Source organism: Chelonoidis abingdonii, chromosome 1 (genome assembly GCF_003597395.2).
Source record: "Chelonoidis abingdonii isolate Lonesome George chromosome 1, CheloAbing_2.0, whole genome shotgun sequence".
NCBI lineage: Eukaryota > Metazoa > Chordata > Testudines > Testudinidae > Chelonoidis > Chelonoidis abingdonii.
Window position 1 is genome coordinate 216,041,201 of NC_133769.1, and position 23,682 is coordinate 216,064,882.

Sequence of the window (23,682 nt, forward strand, 5' to 3'; positions counted from 1 at the left end):
TTGAAAATTCCACGACAGATCCCTGGATTTTACCTAAGGGTTCTTTACTCTAAACGGTTCCCAGGATATAAAAGACAATGGACTCAGCCTTGGGATCCTGAGCCTTCAGTGGTTTGGAAGGAATCTTCCTTTTGTGTCACAATAATATCAAACGAGGAATCATCTCCAAGAAAGTCAGCCTGGTGGGAAAGATGTTTAGGAGTGATCTGAAGGAACTATGGCATCCCTTCTGCTGTGTTTGGAGGTCTGTGAGTCTGTAGAATCTGCATTTGGAAGAAGGGCCCTCTTAAAGGATAGAGGCAAAAGTTGCCCAGATCATATATTTGGGCTCAGACAGGGTAGCACCTGCACAGCTTGTGTAGTGGAGGGATGACACTAGAAAGAGGAAACTAGGGCTATGGCTACAAAGGCCAAACAAGGTGGATGTCTGGGAATGCAGGGGGACTTGGAAGGTACCACGTGACTGGTGCCATGTGAGCTGTTCAGTGAGATCCCACAAAGCACAACGTGAGAAAAGGCACAATTCAAGTTTATTTAAAAATGCCAGCAGGAGCGTAGAAAGAAATCACCAACAGAGAACTGTGTGTGCGCATGTGCAACAAAAGGTATAGCAATGAAGTAGTTCAGCAGGAGGACAGGCTCATTATAATATGGCTCACTGCTGCAGGAGCAGCTTGGGGAATCCACATTATACGCTGGCTGGAGGAGGAAATGTGGCTGCGGCAGGAATTGAGTTGAAAGCATAAGGGGCTTGCAGTATTCCGGGCAGGGAAGGAAAAGAGTCCCAGCCTTATCTCCATGACAGATTGGAGGGGATGCTACTAGACTACTGGTTGTTGTGGTCTCTACTTGAAGCAAGGATTTATTGGGAGAGCTTATATCTCTGCTGCCTGTTCTCTTCTCCTTTTCCTTTCAGCGTGGCTCTTTCATCCTTCTTGTCTTCCATGTCTATTGTTGGAGAGTTGGAATAAAAGAAAGACAAAGAAAAATGAGAGAGCTGGATATGACTAATGCAGCAAAATGTCTGTTTCCAGGCCCAGAGAGCAGGGAGGGAGAAAACTGGTGGAAAATGCATGGACTGGGGTTTACATACAGAGCTGCCAGATCTTTCCCCCAGTTTCTTGGTGGGCAAAATCATGAAGGAGTTTGTCCTATACTGGCAGTCTCTGTCTATAGGATAGAAGATGAGGGATGTACAGTAATATTATCACCATCTTCAAGCAATTCACAGGACTCGTCATAATTTACTGCAAAAATTGCAACAATTGCATTATTGGAGGTAAAGACTGCTCAATCTTGCTCTGAATTACCGTAAAAAGAAGTAGTGCTTGATACAGATCCAGGCACTCAACTAGAAGAAAAAACTTGTGTTTTTCTTTTACATTAAAAGCACTTCTAGTTTGGAAGGGTCAGATTCTCCCAGATAGCCAGGTCCCTTACAGGGGTGCTCAGAAGAAGATTTAATCTCATCTCGGGAAGCAGATACAGAAACTAAAACCCTAAAGGTTTTTAACTACACTGAATGGGTTGATCAGCTGCTTTAAAAATGCACCTGACATCTAGTAGCCAGCTGAAAGAATACCTGATTATTTGGATTGTCCACTCAGCACTTGAAACACCATAAAGAGGCCTCGCGTTCATAAAATGTTGAGCACTCGTCCATTGAAAATCAGACCTTTAAGAGGTTTCATCATAGATAAAAAAAAAAAAAAAAGCACCCAAAATCACTAATCACTTTGAAAATTTAGTCCAAAATATCTAATGTTTAGAAAAAGGTGAAAGGAATAATAATTTATCTGTTTCCAAGGCATGATACCAGTGAAAACATTTCATCTGTCCACTTCTCAGTTGAGAAATTTGTGGAAGCTGCATGGCATATACTGGATGTTTAAAGCTTCCTTCTTTAAGCATTTGGAAAAGGTATACAAATTACAGCCAGAAACCTGGGCTAATGTTCCTAAGCTAGTCTCTCCAGTGTCTATTAGCATTCATAATTAATTTCCTTTGCATCATATTTTTCAGAGATTCACTAAGTGGTTGATATCATAAGTGTACTGTGATTTGATAGTCAAACTCAGATAGACTATCTATCTATTTTTGTGTCTGGGGCTGCTTTTGGTATGACTTTCCCAAATGACTGAAGATTAAAAGATATTTACATACTACCTAACGTGGTCTGGAAGAAGTGAGAGTGTTAAATTTGTTGTATGATGCTTTGCAAAACTCCTTAAACAGACTTTAAATTCTACAGTTTTCCATTTTAGCGAGAAGATTAGTTAAGCCTGAGCCCATCTAAGTTGTATCTGTTTGCTTTTTCCAAACAGCCTGCTTCCTTTCAGAAGATGCAGTTTTGTATATTAAGGACATAGCCTGCCTGACCTATTTCTGATGCTAACTTGCCCTGGGAATATGTAAATAAAAATCTTTCAGACTTGATGGTAATCCTCTGGATCCACTGTTGGCAGAAAAGATGTTAATGTTCACTTAGATGGCTTGTGAAATAAAAGAGATTAAGCAGATACTCAAACACTGATACAAACAACTGTAATTATTAAACAATTATAAAGTACAGTAGTCGTTTAATCTTTGCTTGGATAAGATGGCAAAGACTTGGTCTTCCTTGTGGAGAGTCACAGCAGCAATCGTCATAGGACGAACTGTATTACCATATAGCAACAGCTTGGTCCAATACATATGTCCCTGCTCCCCACCCAGAGTAAAAGCTCAAGACGAAGCACTGATAAGGAATAATTACCCATTTCAGATTTGTCAATCAGTTCCAAAGGTTACTTTAATCTGAGACCCACGGTAGAAGAAGAGACACTGCAGGATAAATGTTTCCAGATACTAAAAAAACCTGATATTAGAAGGAAGTAAAAAGTAGATGGATAGGTATTATAAAACACAAAAGTACAATTAAAATGTAGCTAGAATAGTGCTGGATTATTTTATCAAATTAGTATTTAGTGTTAAGTATAATATGTGTTAAAGGAGTTAGTTTCCAGTAAGGGAGGTGAATAGTAGATGATGCTTATGAATTTACTGTATCCTTAGCTGTACCTGTGAGGGGACAGCAGACAGGTTAATATACTTTGTAATTAGCATGATTTGTGTTTCTCCATGTATTAATGTTATGAGTAAAATTTTCAGAAATGCCTAAGATTTAAGATACTAAGTCCCATATTCAGAAGTGACATAGGAACATAAATCCCACTGAGTGACTTTTGAAAATGGGACTTATGTTCCTGTGTCTCTTAGGCAATTTTGGAATTTTATCCTATGGCTAGTATATGTTGTATGTAACAGATACCATCTATGCCAGGCAGTCTTGACTGGTGGTCTGACAACTTGTCTGTCTCCTTTACCCCAGTTGTCCTGGGCTCTGCAACTGTAAGTCTGCCAAACTGTATGGCATTAGCACCCAGATGCCCCAAACAAATCAAAGCTCCAGTGTGCTGCCCGCTGTAGAAACACATAAGGAGAAATATGCCTTGAAGAGTTTACAACTAGCAATAATCACACCTCAGATTAACTTCATTGGTTATGATACTGCATAAGTGGGCATTCCAAACAGTTGGAGGGAATGGAGAAAGAATAACAGGGATAACAGAGATCGGAACATGTAGTTTGGACTGTGGGGGCATGAATAGCAGTGTGCACCCAAAGTGCTGTGGTGTAATTGCCCTATGTGGATGCTCTGGGCATGAATGAAAAAGTTCCTAGTTTGCATTAATGTAGTCCTATTTGAAGAGGACTGTGTTAATGCGAACTAGGAACCTTTTCATTCACCCCCGCAGTGTTCACCTGAGGGAGTTACAGCACAGCACTTGGGTGCAACACTGCTGCCCCCATAGTCCAAACTGCATGGAAATGTAAACATAGCATTTAATAAAACATTGCGAGCACAATCAGCAGGTTTCAGATAATGCTTTATTTAATCTTTTAGTAAAATAAAATGAATCATTTGAATAAAAGTGATTAATTTTACTCAAAGTATCTCTCTTAAGCAAGAATTAGTAATTGTTCCCTAAATTGTACTGTCAGAACTCTTTTTAAAGTACGCAGTGGGGCTTTTGCGTCCATAAAAACATAGCTGTCAAGCTAGGACTTCCTTCTATCTTAATAACTTATAGCTGAAAGAATAAGCTGTTAAATCCATCAGAGTGCTTGACTTTTACATAGTTTTGTCATCAAACTCTGTGAACAGCTTTTTCTGTGGTGGATGCTGAAACTGTGGTGAATAGCTGAAACTAACAAAGTTACTATATTAATAGTTAGAAATTTAAATTAGGCTCTCAATTTTAAGATGTTAAGCTTGCATTTTTGCTCAGTAAGAGATTACCAGACGTATTTATTAGCAGTGCTTAGAGCTTAGGAAAGCAGTACCTCCAGTCATCACATTAAGTAATCCAAGATCAGAGCAATGAGCACAATAGTATTCAAGAAATGTTTTACAGATCAAGACATCCACACATATCTAACCCCCTGAGGGTTAACCGTGTTCATATAAATATTTTTTAAATGGCTGTCCTTGTCCACACTCATGGCAAAGTCATATTTAATTACTCTTGGAAGGATTAGATTTTTGTGTGTAAATGTCAGTAAATGTTAATTTCACCATACTTACACAAACTGATGAAAAAATACTTCCATCAATAATAATAATAGAAATCTACAAATAGGCAAAGTAAGAAGAATGCTGCTTGAGAACTCACCAGCGTTTGAGTTAAGGATATTTACTTCGTATATTTTGACGTGATATTTGTTTTGACAGTTATAAAGCTTTCACTTTTTGAATCTCAACATTGCCATAATTTCCCACAACTGTGAAAATTTCAGCTGATAAAAATAAAAAGTAAAACCTATAATTTTGTACAATTATGAAAATTTAAATGGATAAATATTAAAAATGCTTAAAAATAAACATTGATACTATCTGTCAAAATTATTTTAAAAATGAATTCTACCAAACTTCTATTTAATATTCTTAGAAAAAGTGTGTTACCGCATTTTAATTAGCATGATGCATTTTCCCCATAGAGACAAGCCTCCAGAGGGCAAAATCCTGTCCTTGCCATCTCTGAGGTGCACTGGAGAGAACAACAAAATGTTCGCGAAGTGGAAGATTCCTGTGAAGACCTGCCTCACCAGGGTTAGATGGTCTATGGCAGGGGTCCTCAATGCGGTGCTCGCGGGTGCCATGGCATCTAAATGTGCCTGCGTACTGGCTGGCGGACGAGCATCCGTCGAAATGCTGCCAAATTTCGGCGGCATTTCAGTGGATGCTTGTCCGCTGCCATAGTCCTTCGTCTGACACCTGCCACATGAAAAAGGTTGGGGACCACTGGTCTATGGCAATGCACTCTGTAGCACCCCTCACCCCTGCTCATAAAACGATTAGTGTTCATTTTCCTTCATACCGTATGATGAAGGCAGCATTCACCCTGGCTGTGCGTCCATGTCAGCTTGTACCCATGGGGCCTGTCAGCTGCTCTGTCTGGGTACCCCAGCAAGTACTGAGGGTCTTACTAGGAATATATTCTGCCCAGCTGCTGAATGAGTGTGTGTGGGTGTCTCTAAAACTCTCAATCTGTCCACGCTCAACCCATAATGCACCTATGCAAGAGGCCATGACTTCTCAGTATTTATGAAGCTTTAAAAGAGGTTTATTGCCCTGCAAATCTGGGGGAGGGGGGATCTGACCTGTAAAAGTCTCTCAAGAACCATGAGCCTATTGGCCACATCCTAACTAGATTATAGCATAAGCCCAAATCCTTCAGTTTGCTTGAGCTGTACTCTGCACAGGACCCAAGGTGTGTGTGTTAGGGGGTGGAAAGAGCAATGGTATCTTTATACCACTACTCACCTCCCCTGTCCCAAGGGCTGCTGGGTTGGTTTGGCTCCTTGATGTAATGTAGAGCAGCGAGCTTTAAATATGCTGCTCGTAAAGACCTATTTGGGTCTGTTACACTGGACTGAATCCCAGATTGTTGGGAGATGTTCTGGCTGCATTCCCTCCTACCACACACGCTTGGAAGAGAGGGAGCTGCTCTGCCAGCTCTACATTCACCCACAGTTTGGTAATCCCCAACCACCTATTATGGGAAACTTTCTGGCCCTTTTTGCACCACCCAGGTAACTCACAGGGGGGCCCTATTGCAAGGCAGGGTCTGACCCATTGTATCTAGCTTCTGATTTCTTTAAAAGGTGAAACCTTAATTTAAAAGCCTGATATAAAAAGGTGACATTTGAGTTTGCAGATCATTCTTAATAAACTGGAGGTAAACAATGACTAATTTATCTGCTATGTGAAATTGTAAAACAAATACAGCTGCATAAACATCTCTAAAGAACAATCTTTAAAACTGCAGAGTAGCCAAAACATTTAGAACTAACTTGACTAGTTTTCAAACATTTCACCCAGGGATAGTGTGCATGACAAAGCAGAATCCACTGTATACTTCTGCCTTTTAGAAATTTTGCAGGCACAGATGATTTTCTGTCTGCAAAGCCTTTTGCTTCATATAATGCTGGGAATCTGTATCCACAACTATACTTGCTTTTCCTTCGATTGACTTGTGTCCTTAAGTGTGAAATAGCAAAGTAATTGGTAAACTTTTCTGAATTGTTGACTTTGAAGGTAACATTGTTGGAGATTGTTGGTATTGAGCCTGTACAGCACAGGCAGAGTGTTGCCTTAGGTGATGAGCTGGACAGTAGTGAGGTAACCTGTACCTGCATTATTGAGAGGGCGGCTGAGTAGCTGCCAACTTATTCCTGCTTATTAGGAGGAGCAGCGCCATAGAAAGACACATAGCTAAGTGCTTCATTCTCAATCTCCTTTGTCAGTCTTCTCCATGGTAATTGTGAAGAGACCAGATCTTTGCTCTGAGCCTAAGCTTAGGACCAGTCCTCAGGAAGAAATCCCTAGAATTCTCTGCTTCTAGGTGGCACACAAAACAAACTTTGGGGCCCCTTTGTAGCGGAGCTTTCACAGGATTTTAAAAAGATTTTCAACTAAATGTCTCAGTTTCCTCATTGATTTCAAAGTTTTTCTTCTTAAAACTGTAAACTTAAAAAAAAAATCTTGACTTTCTGAGGAGGATTTGAAGGATGGCACCTCTCCTCCTGCTTCAGAAGTGGTAGACACATACAGCAGGTCCCAGGAACTGAGCTCTCACCTGGTATATGGCAAAGGCCATGTGCAGACAATTCAGCAGGCTGCATTAAAACTTGGCTTCTAGTTAATGTGTGGTTGAGGCCTATGTAAAGAGAGAGAAACAACCACATGAAAATTCCCTTCACTGAGACCAAACCAGAATCAGTGGCATGGAACTAGAGCTAAATTTTATTTCCAAGTCCCTCTGCATTTTCTCTAGGCATGAGACCCCATTCCCACAGCTTTCAGAGCAAGCAGGATAGTTTCACCTGAGCCTCCTGAATCTTGGCAGAAGGCAAAAGTTCTCCCTGTAGTGAGCAGGATAAAGAAATTGCTGCTCGCAGCCTGGCAAGGTCCACACTGAGGTGGTTGAGAAGGTATTTTCCCTTCCCACAAGCTGTTTTACCTGTATGACCTTAGCTGCTATGAAAGATGCTAAAGAGTCATTTGTCACCAGGAGATCCAGATCACTTCCCGCTTAACCTAGACCCTGCAGCAGGGAATATAGAGTGAAGCATTTTAGATCACCTTTCCTGGAAGATGGACCTACCACCTTCCTTCCAGCCTCCAGAGGTGTGACATGAGGTCATAAAGTGGCTACTCTTTTCCTTTAGGGAGGCATGCAGGATATATGCCTACAGACTGTCCTTTCAATCTCCTTGGTAACTCTTCTCCTCACAGCCCCACCTCCCTTTTGATGGTTTTGGCTCAGGCACTGGTGAAGAATGTTGTTCACAGTCTTAAAACCTCCCATGAGAGAGTCTGCCCTCTAGAGCGTCTAAAGAAAAGGCCACATCTCTAGAGTTGGGGTTATGAACAAGATATCTCAGTGCCTTAACTAAGCTTCTCAGAAGTAAGCATGAATGGGAGGCCTAACTTTGTAGCTTAAGCCAAATTAAATTAAAACACAAAAATTAAAAAACCCACTTTGCAAAGTTGAAGAACAGTGTAATTCTTCACTTGGTTTATGAGGGTGTCATTGAGACCTACTTATAGGTAAGGATGAAGAGGTCTTCATTAATCTGCCTAAGATTAAGCCTGCTGCAGCCTTCTTAGTAAAGGGCACGGTCATACCAGCCAAGAGAGTACTTCTGTCAAACCTACATACCAGAGAATAAGATCATCACTCAGGCTAAACTTGGATGCAGTAGCCTGAGAATATTGGCTGTAGTGTCTTATTGTGGAGGTCTGTGCTCAACTGGAAGGCCGTTGTGTGCGTGCATAAACACCTGCCCCCCATCAACCTTTCCAAAACCCACCACAAAGAATGTGCTTTAAACTAGGCTTCCCTAGCAGCTTTTTCAGTGCATGATATCTCACTTGATTCTGACTTTCTGTATATTCAGAACTTCCAAAGATGTGGCTCAGGAACAACTATGGCTCCGCTTGCTGAAATTGGAATTGTGTGCTAGCATCTAGTATCCTTTCAAATATTTTGTTGGTAAGCTCTTTGGGAAGCACTGAGATGAAGCAGTCCCTGGGGCTTTAGAGAAGGGGAAAAGTCTCTCCTTTCTTCCAGTGAGAGACTCTTCAAACTATCCTTTTTTCCACAGGTTTTCCCTTTGAGGCTGCTGTCATTCTAGGTTCTAGCGTAGAGATTACAAAATAGGAGGAGGTCACTGCTGCTTTTCCTGAGAGTTGAAAGACCCTATCTGGGATTCTCTGGAAAACCATCCAATCCCAACAGCTTCTCTTGGTTTTTTGGTTTCCCATGTTTGAGTAGACCCCCCTGTCTGAGGAGCACCTCCCTGTAAGACCTTATCTAGGAGGGAACTGCCTCAGAAAATGGAGGTTGAGATTATCAGGGAAGGCTATTCAATTGAACTCACTCAGTGTCCTACAGACAAGTTTATTCTTTTCCCCACAGTAAATTAAAATAAACCAACACTATCAACAAGACCCTCCACAGCATCAGAAGATGAAGGATACAGTGATTCATCTCCTAGCTGTGGAACAATGGAATCAATTTGGTGGAGGGACAGATATTTTGGAAAGGGCACAAGATTCTTTGTGATACAAAGAGAAACAGAGACATGCAGACCACTTTAGATCTCAGGTCTCTCAATGAGTCCATAAGGAGAGTAATATTCTAGGTGGAAATACTAAAATTAATTATATATTATTTCCCAAAACCTCAGAATATGAAAATAAACCTCCTGGAGAGATAATGAAGATACTTCAGCATCTGCTATAAGAAGTATTTTCAATAGAGTACTCCCTTTTGGTTTGTAACTTCTACATGGGTATTCATAAATACCATATCATCCCTCCCTTCAAATGAAAAGGATATCCTTGTCTGAACTGCCTTTTCATCATATTACACAGAGCTCAGCAGCCATCACTAAAAGCCTTCAGAAACATTACTTTGCGCGAACAAGTGGAAGGGCCAATTATGGCCTTTACAAAACTCCAGTATCTAAGTTATTGTCCAAAGCAATAGTTATTTCAAAAGAAAGAGAGAGGAAGATAGTGTCTGATTTGCAAACATGACCATATCTTCTCCTCAGAGAAACTCTGACTTGGCTCCTGAGCTAGTTGGTCTCATTTGTATACCCAGCACAATTCTTGCAATTCTTACTATTACTTAACAGCTATGTAGTATTAGGTCCAGAGAAACATAGAAGCAAAGTATAGATACCAGAATCCATGTAGGGAAACGTATCTGGACACTTATATGACTTGGAGGGTTGGGATGTGGCTCAAGGAGGTGACATGGAGTATAACTTATCTCATGTTATGGACCATCAAGCACCATCTCCATTTTCAGCTGATGATTCTTCAGAAACATAGCGTGTACTTGCCTGCTAGGAAGGCAGAAAACCTTCAGGACTGCTGAGAGAAGTAGTCAAGTTCATATCCTATGCAGAAGCTGTTGCTCTACTCCTCAAGATTCTACACCAAGAAGGAAAGTCATGGTCAGTTGGCTCAGGAAGACAAGCTTAGAACCTTTTGGTGCATCACATGCCAGGTTGGAAGCCTATTGATGAACCTATTTGCATGCTAAAACCAAAAAAGGTAATACATAAAGAAGAAACACTCAAAAGTAGAGGCTATGGTTCCCTTATCTCAGAGGAGTGAAGTTCTAGAACAGGCTTCAAGAATGATATTGATACGTTTATGGAGGCAGTGGTATGATGAGACTGCCTACAATAGCATGTAGCTGATCTGCGACTGCTAGCAGCAGATATCTCCAGTGGCTGGTGACAGGCCACTAGCTGGGGAGGGCTCTGAGTTACTACAGATAATTCTTTTCTAGGTGTCTGGATGGTGGGTCTTGTCCACATGCTCAGGGTCTAACTGATCGCCATATTTGGGATTGGGAAGGAATTTTCCCCCAGTCAGATTGGCAGAGACCCTTTGAGGTTTTTGCCTTCCTCTGTAGCATGGGGGCACAGGTCACTTGCAGGTTTAAACTAGTGTAAATGAAGGATTCTCTGTAACTTGAAGTCTTTAATCATGATTTGAGCACTTCAGCAACTCAACCAGAAGCTAGGGGTCAATTACAGAAGTGGATGGGTGAGATTCAGTGGCCTATAACGTGCAGGAGACCGGACTAGATAAATGATCATGATGGTCCCTTCTGACCTTAAAGTCTATGATCTATAAGTCTATGGCATAGACTCTATGCCATCCCCACTCTACCCCCTACTCAGAGTAATGATTTTAAAGAAGTTTGTGAAGGAACAGACCTTGGTGATCATAATCACCTTCCCATTAACTTTCAGGTCTTGGTTCACAGACCTGATTTAGATGCAACTGGAATCTCCTCTCAGATTCCTAACACAGACATAAGAACTTAAGAACGGCCGTACTGGGTCAGACTAAAGGTCCATCCAGCCCAGCATCCTGTCTACCGACAGTGGGCAATGCCATGTGCCCCAGAGGGAGCGAACCCAACAGGCAATGATCAAGTGATCTCAAAGCATAGTGCAACAGGGACCTATTCTGAAACTTAGAGGAAAGAATTACAGTCACTCATTCTAAGAAGGTGAATAAACACCCTCCTAGACATTTGGAGGAAATTCTTAAATGATGTCTATGTCTCACTTGAGGTTTAGATATTGGAGTTATAAGGAGTATACGTCAGAGCAAAGTCAGCTGAAGCAAAGAATGTTCTGGTTTTGTTACAAGATGGTCTGACCATGGGGTTCAAGGCCAACACATTTTGGAAAGACAGGTCAGACTGCAGGAATGTTGCCGAATAATAAACCCATGAGAATCTCTCATCACCGTCACATAACAGAGCTCTGAGGACCATTACTCTTATCAGTCCTCTGGCAATATGCAGATTCTGGTCTTGATCTGTGGGCTACAAGTCCTAATAAAACCACTTTTCAGCTTCACAGTTGGTAGGTCTCTTCCTCTTCTCAGTGAAAGTATTTTGCCTACTGCGTTGCCACCTTCTTGTCCAAGTAGGTTTTGGAGCTTGGCATGCTGTCAATGAAACCCCAGTTACATGTTCTGCCAAAGGCAGTAGTCCTGTGAACTAACCAGGCATCCATCCCCAAGACCACACCAATCTTTTGCATTCAATAGGAAGTGGTATTGTTGCCTTTCTGATTGAATACAAACATCCTGAAGAAGTAGAAATGCATAAGTTAGATGTGAACAGAGCCTACAGAGGAATAAAGGTATATATAGCAAAGGCATTCAGAGCATCAGGTACGGCTCCTCTCATTACTATGCACTCTGAAAAAAGCAGCAATTTTGTGGGCAAAGAGATTATACATTTTATGGGATGGAGAGTCCATAAGGCTACTGCAGGGTCATCTGTTCACAATTGCTCCAACACTCTACGGCTGACATCCTCACCTGTGCTGGTGCAGTGTTTGGTAGAAGATTGTTACTGAATGAGATGCCCCAACAATCTTGGAAGTTTCTTCTCAATTCTGTATGGGTAAATTGAATCCTCCCTTCCTTACTACAGATGATTTACTGCTTTCTGTGTCGCGTTGTGAAGAGTGTCTGACATGGAGGGGAGTGAGAGAGGGAAAATTCTGTCTTACCTGTGAATTTTTGTCCTAGGACCCTTTATGGGAGATAGTACAATCCTCTGAGTGAGGGTCAGACTGTGTCCGGGGTTGCAACCTCCTTCCATCTGCCTAGTGCTCACTTGCTAAGTAGTTTGAAAGGAAAGGGGGTTCCTCCAGGAAATCTCTCAATTTCATGTCAAGGCTGACGTGTTGAGCTAAATAATAATTTTAAACTTTTACATAATTTAGTATTTGGAAATTATGAATCTGGAGAGTTCTTTCTGAGGGCTGTTCCTAAGCCTAGACTCAGATCAAGGTCTGGCCTGCCTCTGGTTTCCATGGAGACTGGGAACACCCCAGTATGAAATCTGGCTGACATGGAGCGTCCTAGAATGAAAATTCAGAGGTAAGACAGAATTTTCCCGTTTGAGTCCTTAGGATCACACTGTGACACTCCCCAGGGGTGCCCAGGGTTTTGAGGCACTTCAGCACCACCTGCCCTTAGCATGAGGGCATTTTGTCTGTGCCTGCTGTGTGGCTCAGCTCCCTGAAACCACAAGCCTGTGGAGGCTTCTGCAGTGTGCTCTCTATATCTCTCTGTGGACAAGTTAGCGAAAGGCACACGTCAACTCCCAAGCCCTCTGAGCATTCCTGGTAGTGTCCAGCCCCTTGTCCACTGGACATTCACAGTATTACCTGGTCCACAGTTCGCAAAGGAACAGTATGCAGCAGCTCATAAGATTCAACTCAACCACTTTGTTTAACACCACAGCACTCTGACATATTCAGTATGAACAAGGATAAAGTTTATTGTCAAAGAACAATGATTCAAGTGGTAGCAAGTAAGAATACTGGAAACAAACAGTAGTTACATATAAAACAAAATCATAACATGCTTCCTGGATACTAACCTTAAGTAATAGGTTTCCCTCCTGTCGAAAGAAGCTATGTCACCCACAGTTACTATCCAACGTTTTCATTCAAGCTTATTTGAATCCTCTCTTTCATTAAGAGAATGTGCTGTCCATTTATTTCCTAGATGAAGGATTATAGGGTGTCTTCTTTTGTACTTTAAAGAGAGTCCAACAACCTTCGATGTGCACTTCAGGATAGGGTTCCATCCCCAGCTGTTTGCTTCTTGTTACTTGTCTTTCTTTGAAGTTCTTACAATCTTCTATTAGCACTCTGTTCAGACTGGTGGGAGGGACCCATTCTGAACTATACAATACTTAATTTACATGTAAACAGCTACCTAGATAAACTTTGCTTGTCTGACAGCAAACTTGTTTTTCATCAGTCCCAAGACACAGAGTTTAAGAACATAATTTTCTGAGTGTGTAGATGATTCCTTACACAACATCTGCACATGCATTTTGCAATTATATTAATGATCAGTGTGACACTGACTTTTATTTGAGACTTCACATGACAAACTTTGGTGAACTAGAATGTAAATGCCAGACCCAAGAGATCCCCATAATCCTTGTGCACCCTCTTGCTAGTTACAGTTAAGAGGTTGGTGGGTCACACACACTTAATACAGTAACTCCTGAGACATGCCCATTTTCCACCTATGACCCACTCTCCTTTTTAAAAAAACAAAACAAAAACGTTGTGCTCTGAAGACCAAGGGAGTAGGCCCATCAGGGCTTTAATCTTCTATGCAGTTTGGAGAGGACTAGGTTTATTGGAAGAAATTTACCCTTGTGATATGGACCAGCACAAGACCTATGAACCACTTAATTCCTCAAAATAGCACTAAAATGGGACTTAAGTGCTGCATAGGCCTTTTGCTGCCCATTGCACAGTGATGTATTTCATCCTTACTGATGTATAGATTCATAGATTTTTAAGGCCAAAAGAGACCATTATGACCATCTAGTCATACCTGTCACACAAGGCATGGAATTTCACTCATGAAGTTCTGCACCAAGTCCATAACATCTGGTTGAGGTGGAGCATACCTTTTAGAAAACCATCTAGTCTTGTGCATATATGTAATCTCTTCTCACATGTGCACTGGAGTACAATCACTGGGGTACACTTATGCAGTGTACAAGCACTTGCAGATCCAGGCCTGCATGTGTACCATACTAAAGATAAATAACATAGCAATTTTACAGAACTGTGAGATGAAAACATTTCCAGATTTTATCTGTAAATTCTGCCCCCCTCCTACCCCAGAGCTGGCCTGAAAAAGGCAGCCTTTGCTGAACCCTTAGTATTTTTTTCCATTGCTTTATAAATGCTTGAATAAATAAGGATATAGAAATTAAGCTGGTATGTAAGAGACTGTTATTTGTAACTTGATGATTAATAAAAAGTAACAAAGAGTTGCTTGTGGCCCCTTATAGACTAACAGATGTACTGGAGCATAAACTTTCGTGGGTGAATACCCACTTCATCGGACGCATGTTCCTTAGTAGAGACAAAAAAAATCAACAACAAAATCATACCCTTCTGAAACCTCTTGTCACTCTTCCCATATTTGTTCCAAAAGCCAGCAGGCATGATTCTTGCTGGCAGCGTGTCAACATTCTCAAACCGATGACTGCCCACTATGTAAGTCTCCTGTGGAATTCACAGTTGGCTTTCCATTTGCAATCTGCACAGGAAACCTGACAATGATATGTGAGTTTGCAAGACCCAATAGTAATATAAAAATATTACTTGGAGTCGGTCCTACTTTGAGCAGGGGTTTGGACTAGATGACCTCCTGAGATCTCTTCCAACCCTAATCTTATAGGATTCTATTATTATTTAGGCAAAACAAAGTATTGCATCTGTGGGCAATTGCTTTCACAGTAATTGATGGATATGTGAACTATAGCCAATCACTTGGGTTGCTTGTGATTCCTTTTCTTTTTTCAAGGTTGTATATGAGGATGTTTTTTCATTGCCTGCAGTGAAGACTGTTCTTATAGAACTAAATAAAACTGCAGTGAAATCGGCTGGAGGGAGCAAACGGGGAGGGAATCTCAGTGAAGGCAACACCGCAGATTTTATGTTGGCAGAGTGAGCTGCATTGTCCATTACAAATTCCATAGATCCCCAAAGGTAAGGTCCATCCACATCAGCAGAAACTCCCCTGCTTTTCCCCGTCTTCCTAGTAGTAGACTTACAGTACTGCTGTACTACCAAGGATTCTTCCTGGCCATGACTTCCTATGACCACTGCTTAAATTTCATTCCTTAACAGAGATGGGCCTCAGTAGGACAGTTAATACACTCCCAAGCTGCATTTCCCTTTCCAGCTGATCTCTGTGGGATCAGTATGGGGATGGTGTGTGTCCATACAGTCCAGTTTCCACCCTATACTCACTCCCTGCTCAGAAGGCCAAGTGCCATCTGCATGGTTTAGAGACTGAGGAGGTTGCTGCTACAGAAGTGACTCCTGCCCCTCCCACCCCCTTGATGTGAAAGTGGAGAGATCCATGTATGGATCATGGGGGCACAGTCTAGGCCATAGACATTAAGTTGACAAGCTCTGTCAGGTCATGAACACCACCGCTTTAAAAAAAGGCAGAATTATGCTGCTGGAAACTTACATTTGCTCTGCTTTGAAATAGTGAAACATGCAGTTAGATAACATGTAAACTTGGCATATCCAAGCTTAGGATTTTATCATTGTTTAAAGGGAGCTGGCCTGTTTCTGCCCTTAGATACATATGCATGCATTGACTTAAGTGCAAGCTGCATATGTGTATGGAAGGTAGTGTTTTCAGCCTGGAGACAAGTCTCTGGGGTCGGGAGGGCACTAGACTAGCCCATAAAAAGTGAAGCAGTGGAAGTGTGGAAAGCTGCATGAAGTTGGATCCACTGATTGCTCTCTGCAAACATGCTGCTGTGGGTAAAGTGGTGGGCAGCTTCCTGAAATCTACCTACCCTTCCTGCTCCTGCAGCAGCCTCAAATACACCTGCTCATAAGAGCAACTCATCCAGGAAGACGCTCATCAGCTCAAGCATTTGTGTCCGACTTCATGAAATACAGCATGGCTGCAAGATCCTGTGCCCTGCCCCACAAAACCACCGATGAATGGCCTTTGCCCTGAGCAGCAATTATCCTGAGTGGGCACAGTGAACTACTATCAGAGTGTAGCCAAAAAGGAGAGGAGGAAAAAAACAGAGAGAATGGACAGAAAGTAGGAGAGACAGCAACTATGCCTATGCATGAAGTGAGGGCTACCAGGTGAGGAGCGCCCATCCACCAACCAATCAAAACAAGGCACTAAAAAAAAAAAACATAATAAAAGCTAGGAACCACTGATTTGAGTTACAATTGGGATCATTCTATTATGTTCAATAGCTCAATGAATGTTTCTGTGAAATGTTGCTTGGAATTTCTAAATGTACTATAATAATGGTAGCTAAACAACCGTACAGTGCAAGGATGTAATACCATCTATGTTCTTTGGTGAAATGATAAACTGAGAGCAGAGCTCCGCTGATTTGTCATTAGAAGTCCAAGCTCGAATTTTAGATTAGGTTGTTATATGTTCATTGTAGATTTGCAATAGGAGAGACAATGTTTCTGGGTTTTGTTTTTTTTTAAAGTTACATTTCATGTTACCAAACCTGTATAACTAGCACAGCAAAGGCGATTGGACTAAATGATGTCATGTAAATCATACAATTTGCTCTGTTGCTCCTTCGTAACAGATTTCACAGAGACATGTTCTTTGATGCAGATTGGTTTTTCATAATACTCCATGGTTATCGCAAAAACAAAAATGGTATTTGTAGAAAAGCCTAGATATATTAAGGTGCTATACTGGGTTGAGATCAAATATAGGGAATCAGAGCATTCCATTTGCTGTGACTTTAGTGTTTGAATCAACCTGAGAGAGGAGGTGACCCTGTTTACAAGAGGTTTGAAGAGTTTCTTAAGAAAACTATTGAACAACTGGCAGAGCAGGCTTCTGTGTCTCAGGAGGAGAGCTGAGCAAAGATCCCAGAAAAACTGCAGCAGTAGCAGGACCAACTTCTCCACCATTTCACTGGAGAGGAACAGCAGATTGAAAGTCAACAGGCTACAGTATGCAGTGCAACAGTTGCACCAGCCCAAAAGGCTTGTTTTTCCAGAGGCTCTGAGTACTCACCACTCAAACTGAAGTCAATAGGAGCTGAGGGAACCCAACATTTCTGGAAATCAGGTCCTGATAATTCTGGGAATAGAGCACAGATCATTTGACTCTGTCCTGCACCTTAACTACTGCACCTGGTTCATTAGCACTGTAATTACTTCTCAACTTTCAGCTGTTAACTGCTAACTGGCCATCAATAATTTGTATAATAAAGGACATGTTTGAATCAACTCTCTGAAAAATAAACCTGGTATTTAACAAGTTCCTTTTGTTAAAGTGTTGGAAGCATTACTCCTGTCATTATTCACACAGATATCAAATAAAAAGAATTAACCAGGATTTCCAAGAAAGCATTCACATTCATTGTTTTTCTGTTATAAGGGGACATGCTGTTCATTAGAAAAAGGCTATCACTGGCCACAGCTCCAGAATTAAGGCTGAGCTGAGTTTGTACTTAAAGCAGGTATTAAAATAAGACTCCAAGGTCAGAGCCTAAATAAGGACTCATAATACTCTGAAATAAAGTGCTTTTGTCTTTTCATATTTTCAGCTGCCTGTGAAGGGAACAGTTAGATCCAGAGTATCCAAATCCATTCCAGTATGAGGCACAGAGCTGTTGTAGGGTGCTGTTTACTAGTGCTGCAGAAAAACGTTTTAACATTTTTTTTTCCATTTTGTCACAGGGTCAAAAAACTTCTGAAGATGAAGAGACTGATGATGATGATGATGAAGAAGAAATAACAGACAAAGAAGAGGAGGAGGAAGGGGAAGAGGAGGGAAGTAGCAAGGATGATGGGAAAGTGCATGAAAAGGAGGAACATGACAGTAAAACACCTGAGGGAGAAAGGAGCAATAACACCACTGCAGAAACTACAGAGGTAAAGCACGCGCTTCTTTTAAATTGTTGTACTGTGAATAAATTAACTGTATAATTCCTTATAACGTGCATGCTGTTAAATTGAAAACTTACCCCCTGTGTTTGAGTCCAAGTTAGTTTTTCATTCGTATGTGGTTTTAATAGCAATAGGGGTGCAGTTATAATTCAGGTATTTTATTTTGTAGCCAAAAGAAATATTCTGGAATGCTTTGTCTGAATAAATATATTTCCTATTTTTTTAAGATTAGCTACTAGATGAACAGGCATGTTATTTTTTTTATCATATTTCTTCTTTTACCAATTAAGTAATACCTACAATGGTACTATATTTTTCCAGGAATTATACTAATATAATAATGTATTTTTTTTAAAAAAAATACAATGAATTTCACATGCTGCAGTTAAATATAGTTTTTTTTAAAGGCTTTGAAAGTACAGTATACAGATTTAATTATTTTATGTATTATTTATAGGAAGAGAAGACCACCCAAGAAGAGAAAATACTTCAGCAAGGTACAAAAACCATCCATTCAGAATCTAACCATTACAGCTCTTCTAAATACAAACTACACATTTTACCTGGCAACATTTATATATGTATCTAGGTTATATAAATGTTAAATGATGCAGACACTTTGTAAGACATACAAAGCAATGCTCTAAAGCCAGCAACACAGCAAAGTTATCAATTTTATTTGCTTCCAAGAAAGAAATCTTTTTCCCCCAAGATATTTTCGGGTCTGTAGAAGGGGAAGCTTATCATAGTGGCATGCTCCCTGCAGGAATATTCTGTATTTTTTTACATGCTTGTTGCCAGAGGCAGACCATTAAAGGAGAAACCATTGAAGTTCTAGCTCACAGGTGGCAAACTCATTGTAGTGGCCGGTATCTGTACTGACTGTTTGGCACAGGAAACTTGTTGCCATGTGTTTCCTTTGTCTCACCTTCTGGGGATCCTGTGTCAGACAGACAGATATCTTCTCCTCATTCCCTTAGCCTAGTGTATACTTTTGATGGGAGGGAGCACTAGGGAACTTCACACCCTGCCTTCTTCAGGTGTCCGTCTAGTAGCTAGTATGCATGAAACTATATGGGGAATACTCAGAAACAAAGGAAGAAATGAAATCTATATGGTTAGGAAAATTGTAGGGTCTGATTAGCTGCCTGCCTTCATTACCACACTAGGGAAAAAGACAGGCTTCCTGTCATGGATTAATTAAAATGTTATTTCAAAATTCTTGAAAAGATTATGGATACATTTTCAAAAGCACCTGAATGACCTAGGAGCCTGAGTTCCACTTTCAAAAGTAAAATTTTTCAAAAGCCCCTGTATGCTTTTGCACTCTTAAGTCTAGCATACCATCAGTTTCCTTATCTGAGGGGAGTTTTATTCCACTCCTACTGTCTGCTGAAATAGTAACTGTGAACACTGCCAATTTTAAGTCTGCAAGAGACATTGTTGAAGCCAAATCTATTAGTTGTGCAGTGTTCTGGGCCAACTACAGGGAACTGATTGCAGAGATAGCAGTTAGGACTGGGGGTTGCTGCACTGTTGTAATTGTTCAGCTGGAAAAAAGCAACAGGGAGGAAATTACAGTTCCAGTTGACATTTTGCCCATCTCTGTGAATTCTGGGAAATTCCACTTGCAATAGTGCCCACCTCCACTTTACAATAGTAGTGAAGAGAGAATCCATGAATATTTCAGAAGACTGACCAGTGTAAGTTTATTATCCAGTCCCTCAACGTGGAGAGGACAACACACATGTTCCTGAGCAGATTTCCCTTTACACTTCAGAGAACACACTGTTTAGATAAAAACTGTAAGACAGATTTATTAACCACAGAAAGATAGATTTTAAGTGTTTATAAGTAATAGCATACAGATCAAAGTTGGTAACCTAAGAAATAAAACAAATTTGCAATCTGAGTTCTATTAACTAGACAGGATTTCTAGCAGTGTCTTACCCTGATAGTACAAGCAGTTTACAGATATTCCATACGTAGGTTGGAATGCCTTTCCAGCCTGGGACAGCCCTCCTCCATTCATAGTCTTTTTTCTCCCGACCTGCTTCCAGGTGTTGAGTTGTTGGGGAATGAAGCCAAATGATGATGTTACTCCCCTCTTTTATGGCTTCTTCCAGCTTGCTGGAAAGATCCTTTGCTGTGATGGGAGTCAAACAGTCTCCATGGTGTATATGCCATCTCAGAGAGGTTTCCATTGTATAGTTCTTGGGGTAATCCTTAAGAGTGCATGTATTCCCCTTAACGGGCCATCAACACTATCTGGCTTCTTCATTGTTGTACCTGAAAGGCTGCTTGTGGGTGTTCACAACCTCACAACATATTTCAGTAGCACATACATAGTAAACTTCACAACTTCACATACAATGATAGTACATACAATGCAACAGGATATTAATGCCCAGCACATCAAGACTTATAAAGTGATACCCCACAAGGCATACTTTGTGCAAAACACATCATAATTATATCACCATGGTAGATGGGGGGGTGCTAGGGTATTAAGCACAATACCTTGTGTGGAGGGATCCTTATCTCCTGATTGCTTAACATCATCTTTGAATCATCAGGCTCCCCTTCCAGCTGGTTCTCAGGCTCCAGGATACACTCCTTTAAGTTCTTGTTGCATTGGCTGTTCTCACCTTCCTGGCAGACATTAATAAACCAAGAAACTGACTTAATTGGTATACCTCATCAGGTGAAATCCTAGCCCCATTTAAGTCAATGGGAATACTCCCATTGACTTTAGTGGGACTAGGATTTTCTCTAAGTCTTCAAAAAAGAGGCAGACAATGCTGCAGCATTCCAGATGCACTTTGTCTGCACCTTATTGTACCAGACCACCCGCCCCTTCATCACCAACCACTAGCATTGCATGGCATTTTGCAAAAGGGCCAATTCATAAGCCTTTTCACCACTTGGATGTAGCCCACTGTAAGTAGGAATCTATTTTCCTACCATCACCACTGAAAGAGATAACCATCTCAGATGAAATTTGGAATTGTTGGTTAGTATGCAGCAACGTTGATATAGTGAGCTGTGGCAAACCCAGGACAACTGGCTACAAAGGGAGGGGTGTAATTAGTCCCCGTGGGTTAAAAGGCCTCTCCCAATCCACTGAGGAGAGATAACCAGGGGGAAATAAGGTTCAGCTGGAACAGAGGTTACCAGGGAATTAATTAGGTTCAGCTGGCTCCAACTGCTGGAGACCTTTATAAGCCCTCCCTGGCATGGAAGCAGGGAAGCTGTCAGCAAGTTAGGTGCAGCAAGACTCTGAACCTTTGCAGCAAGAAAGGCTGCGCTCTGTCCGCAGAAGGGGAGTAAACAAGCACAAGGGATTGACTGAGGGAAGGATAGCCAGACCCTGTGCTACCTAGAAGGGTTTGCTTTGCCCAAGCCTATGTCTCCAAAGCTAAAAGGACCGAGCCTGCCGAGGAGAAGGTGGTACTTTGCCACACGTGGTGTGAGAGGTGGGATGTCATAGTGAGTGAGGCTCTGTGGCAAGCCATCTCAGGGCAAGGTAAATCGCAAAAAAAAAAAAAATATGGAGGATGTAGTGAAGGTGTTGATACAGGCCACTGCGGCTCTACAAGAGGCTACCAGAGTACAGATGGCAACCCAGCAAGAGCAGTACGTGTCCAACAGGAGACAAACCAATTGCTGATGAACCAGGCGGCCCAAGATCAAGCCACCCTAAATGAAGTGGTGAACCAGTTGAAAGCCCTGACCATGCTGACGCGCGGGCCCCAGGTGACCCAGCCGCTGCGGGCAAGCAACTATTTACAGAAGATGACAACGGATGATGATGTAGAGGCATATCTACTTGCATTAGAGAGGATGACACTGCAGGAGACCTGGCCCCAAGACCAGTGGGCAGGCATCCTGGCTCCAATCCTGTGTGGGGAGGCCCAGAAGGCCTACTCTGACGTGACCATGGAAGCAGCTATGGATTACCCCCAGCTGAAGGCAGAAATCCTGGTGAGGTCAGGTGTGACGCCAGCCATACGGGCCCAGCGCTTACACGAGTGGAGGTGCTGAGGTCCCAGCTATTTGACTTGATCCACCTCGCCTGGAAGTGGCTCTGCCCTGAGACCCATGCGCCAGAGAAGGTAGTGGAAATCCTGGTGTTGGACAGGTACATGAGTGGGTTGCCGCCGGACATACGAGGATGGTTCCGCCAAAATGATCCCTCCTCTTATGATGAACTAGTTGCCCTCGTAGAGAGACACTTAGCAGCCCAAGAACTTTCTTGGACCACCAGGGAAGGAAAGTGCCAGAATTGCACTGAGGCCCCGGTTTGCCCTAGCGCCAGGCTGGACAATGGAGGCGGGGAAGGAGGCGGAAGAGCAGCCGGCGGTCCCGGAGAGACTTGAGGACTGGGGGAGAAAGACTCGAGGAATAAAGCCCAGCAGCCCAAAAAATAGGGGGCTGCCCCAAGCGGGGTACCGTTGTTATGCCTGTGGCAAATTGGGGCATATCGCTGCCCAATGCCTAAATCTAGGGGAGCCTATGCAATGTGAACTGGGAGATATGGGAGGACCATGTGATCTAATAAGTCTAGTCGGGGTTGCGATGGTCCCTCATAGATACACTAGGCCTGTTAAGATGAATGGTATAGAGACCACAGCATTAATAGACTCAGGAAGTGCAATCACGTTAGTCTCGGGGAAGCTGGTCAGGCAGGACCAACTATCCCGGGCCAAATGGTCGGGAATATCCTGTGTGCATGGGGATGTCAACTATTATCCAACCATCCCCGTAAATACAGAAGGTCTTGGAAACCCCACTAAGTTGACAGTGGGAGTAGTTCTGAAACTCCCCTACCCTGTTCTTATTGGACGAGACTTCTTGGGGTTTGATAGCGTACTCCCCGGGGAGGAGGTAGAAGAAAATGATGACTCTGGGACTCAGGGTGTAGCCCAGATAGATGACCCTCTCCCGGCTTTCCATGAGTTTAGCCAGAATTTGTTTTCCCTCCAGGGAAATCCAGGAAGACCCAGAGGGAACGGAGGGCAGATAAAAGGAGGAGGACAAGGATCCTGATCCAGTACCAGAAGTCTACGCTTGTAGGAGAAAGAAGGGGCTCAACCGACAGCGGGACGGGGTCGGTCGTTAACAACCCTGTCGTTGGACCTGGTTCCCCAGGGGCTTTCCCTGAGGGGGAGACAGAGATAGACCCCCCAGAATTTGGACAAATGGGGACCGCACTCGGGAGTTTTGGTCAGGATCAGGCCAATGATCCCATATACCACAATATTCGTAAAGAAGTAGTCGACGTAAGTGGGGTCCCCGTGGAGGGGAGAGTTAAGGGCCTAGGCCCATATTATATGATTAAGAATGATCTGCTATACAGAGTAGTCTGGGTCCAAGAGCAAGTCATAGAACAACTCTTGGTCCTCTGGAAGCATCAGAGGGCTGTAATGGATCTGGCCCAGAGCCATCTGTTTGGGGGCCATCTAGGGGTAGATAAGACCTTTGATCAGATTTTACAGAGGGTGTTTTTGGTCTGGCATTTATGCGGCGTTCCGACGATATTGTACATCCTGACCGGAATGCCAGATACATGGG

General features: G+C 42.3%; 1 non-coding gene across 1 annotated transcript; it reads right to left on the reverse strand.

Annotated features, from left to right (window-relative positions):
- Positions 1-3,417: 3,417 nt before the first annotated feature.
- On the reverse strand, positions 3,418-3,561 carry LOC142046161 (U4 spliceosomal RNA). Its single transcript, XR_012655081.1, has one exon. It is a non-coding gene; the product is annotated as a U4 spliceosomal RNA (small nuclear RNA).
- Between the last annotated feature and the right edge of the window lie 20,121 nt (positions 3,562-23,682).